The following is a 3,059-nucleotide window of genomic DNA, read 5'->3' on the forward strand; positions in this document are numbered from 1 at the left end:
GCTAGAGTTAAACTTCTCATAGGTGTTTATTCTTCCTTCTACCCCTAAAAAAACCCAAGAGATTTCTAAAAGTTTTTAGAATTAATCATTCTTTCATTCATGCTAATGCCTGTTCCAGGAACTGGGCTTGGAGTAGTCTTTAACTGGAATTCTCCCTTCTTTATAGCTGTCAAATACAGTAGCTGTTTGTGAATCCAAATAGATACAAAGATTATCACTTTCAGACGTTTTGCTGAGGTTTCCTATTGCAAGTGGCATCTCTGAGTTGTCTGAGTAGCAACAAATTGATGTCCCCTGCCTGGAGGAGCTGTTCCTTGTGGCTGATATAAAGGCACCAAGTTCCTCTTTCAAAGGCAGCATCCCCTGGAAGGCTGTGCAGAACACCTGCTTGATGACACAAATGTCATCCAGAACCCACTTCACACCATTAATTCAGCTTAATTCTCTATCAAACAAAACTTGCATGGAAGCTTTCAATGAGAAAAGTGAGCAGCACCAAGTACTAGAGCTTGAGATTTATCATGGCCCACGATGGAACTCAGGTAAAACAGGAGTTTTACCTGTTCAGTGCTTTGGAAACAGCTGAAAAGAACGGGATTAGTGGAGAAATATTCCATGCAGGGAAATGCACTCGAGGTCCCGGTGAGTCAGAAGGTGGCAGCAATGACTCTGACATCCCTCTGTTGTGCTTTGCCTTGACAATAACTTACAGCTGGCACTGCAAGAATTGCAAACTTTGGATAACAGTGAAAAGCTCAGAGGGATTTTAAAAATATTGAATAAAAATAAAAGGTTGGCTAAGCAATCTGCTGGTGGCCACTGTTCCTTTAGTCAGCCTGTCCCCCCATGGAACAGCACAGTGCAAACAGCTACTCCTGGTGCTCAGAAAATCCTCTGTGCTCCCTCCAAGGCAGCCTGTGGCTGATCCAGGCTCCTGTTAGCCTGGCTCTGACTTCTGTCCCTGCCACCTCAGGCTGCACATGAGAGATTTCCCCACTGAGCACTGTGTTTTCCAGAGGGAATATTCCCTCTCCCAGAGCAGGTTCCACCCACCCTGAGTCTGCAGCCAGCACAAGGAGCCAGGTGCTGCCCCTTCTGCTCTCCAGCCAGGTGTAGTGAAGTACAGCCAGGCAAACCAAACATTGTGTGTCACAGCTGGCTCTGGAATTTCAGTAATTGTGATCTATAAATTGAGCTACACCCGTGGAAAGTTGTGCTTTCTTTTAGAAAGATGCTTATCAAGGTCCTCTGACTCTTATTCTATTATATGGGAAGACAGTTTAAATTCAAAATTTGCTGCTAATGAAGAACAACTGCTGGGCCTTTTGACATTTTCAGACTATTTTGATGTTGCCTCCTTGCTGTACCTTTCTATTTACTTGTGTCTGCCTGTGGTATTATTATATTGTTTTTCCATGCTCCAGCATTGTTAAAATAAACTGCTAGATCCAGGTCCTTTTAGCATTTCCCAGAAGGTGCCATTGTGTTCATGTCTAAAGGTGAACTTGTATTTCTGAATAATTGATGGCTGGTAGTTAATTTCTTTATCTTCAGAAAGGAAGAAACTTATTAATGAGGATGATGCATGAGAGATCAATGCCAGTGTGTGTGACATCAATTAATGATTTCAACTTGTAACCAGGTTGGGAAAAGCAGCTGGACTCTGTATTTGAGCACATAATTATCAGTAATTGTTCTGATTACTTGGTGGGAGTGAAAAAACAGATAAGGCACCTCTTAAAGGGTACAGAGAACTGGCCAGAGGTCTTCTCCCTGCTACTGAGGTGGATTATTATTAAATCCTCAGTGGTTAAGCTGATGCACAGATGTGGTGTGGGTTTATTTTACCTGTGGGGATGGCATGTCTGGATGTGCACATATAAATCTCTAAAAATGGATGAATCTGCACAAAGAGGTGAAGCCAGTGCTGGAGAGACAGTTTTGTTTTTAATAGTAAAAAATTGTAATCAGGAAGGCAGATGGTGAAGTTGTAAATGGTATCAGGAGGATGGCCTGAGGTGTTAAGTTTCCTTTCTTGAACACCATGACAACAAAAGCTCAACAGATCATATTCTAGACCCAAACCTTCAGTGCACAATATAAGGAAGTGGAAACTTTAATCTGCCCTTTGAAGTTTACCTGAAACTTTCACCCATCAATCCTGTTTTTTAACCAGGATGCTGCCTAATAGGAAGCTCTGTAATGAAAGCTGTAAGCAGGGTGTGTATTTCTTTGTAAGTACATATTTACTGCTTGCCTTGAGGGAGAAAAAAGAGTTTGCTGTATTGAGCAGACTGATCTTGGTGTGTATTGAACTTCTCAAAGCTGAGGTTCTCTTTAAGCACCCACTGGCATGTGGAATGAAGCTTCTCCTGTACCCCTAGGACTCTGCCTAGAGCCAGACTTGAGTGAGAGTTGTGTTTTGGGGATCTGTGCACCCTCAAGGAATCCTGTAGAACTGCAAAAAGATGGTTTTCTACCCTTCAGAAAAAGCACATGGGCTGTGGAGTACTCATGTTCAGGCAGAGGAGCTGTGATGTCTGTAGCAGAGGCAGCCTGGCTGTGGTCTGTGAGTCAGCTTTCTGCTGGAGCTGTGAGCTGTACACACTGCAGAGGACTGGAGGAGTTCCTCTACCTTCCCATTCTAGCCTGGTAGTAGGATTGGATATTTATACACTAACTTTTCTTGTTAAATCCTCCAAAATCGTTTGTATTGATGCAGTTTTGTGAGCTGATCTTGTTGAATCTGTTGCCTTGATTAAAGGCATCCACTGTCCTAACGTGACAGCGCCTTCAGTTGTTTAGCACTTCATTTTCCTCACCACAAATGGTACAGCTTGTCCCTGGAAAACAAAGAATTACATTTTTTTCATCTCATCTGACCCACTGAGGGAACAGTTTTACAGAGTCAAGAAGCCTCGAGCGACAAGCTCAAGAAAACTTTGGAGTTTATGTCAATGTTTTCTTTTTTAAGCCACTTGAGAGCTATTAGTAACAGCAAAAAAAAAAAGCTGTGGTGTTGTACACCAGGATGGGATCACACTTAGAACTTTTCTTCG

This window comes from Pseudopodoces humilis, chromosome 19 (genome assembly GCF_049639895.1).
Source record: "Pseudopodoces humilis isolate 2021_Gansu_Grassland_sample_001 chromosome 19, ASM4963989v1, whole genome shotgun sequence".
NCBI classification, from domain to species: Eukaryota; Metazoa; Chordata; class Aves; order Passeriformes; family Paridae; genus Pseudopodoces; species Pseudopodoces humilis.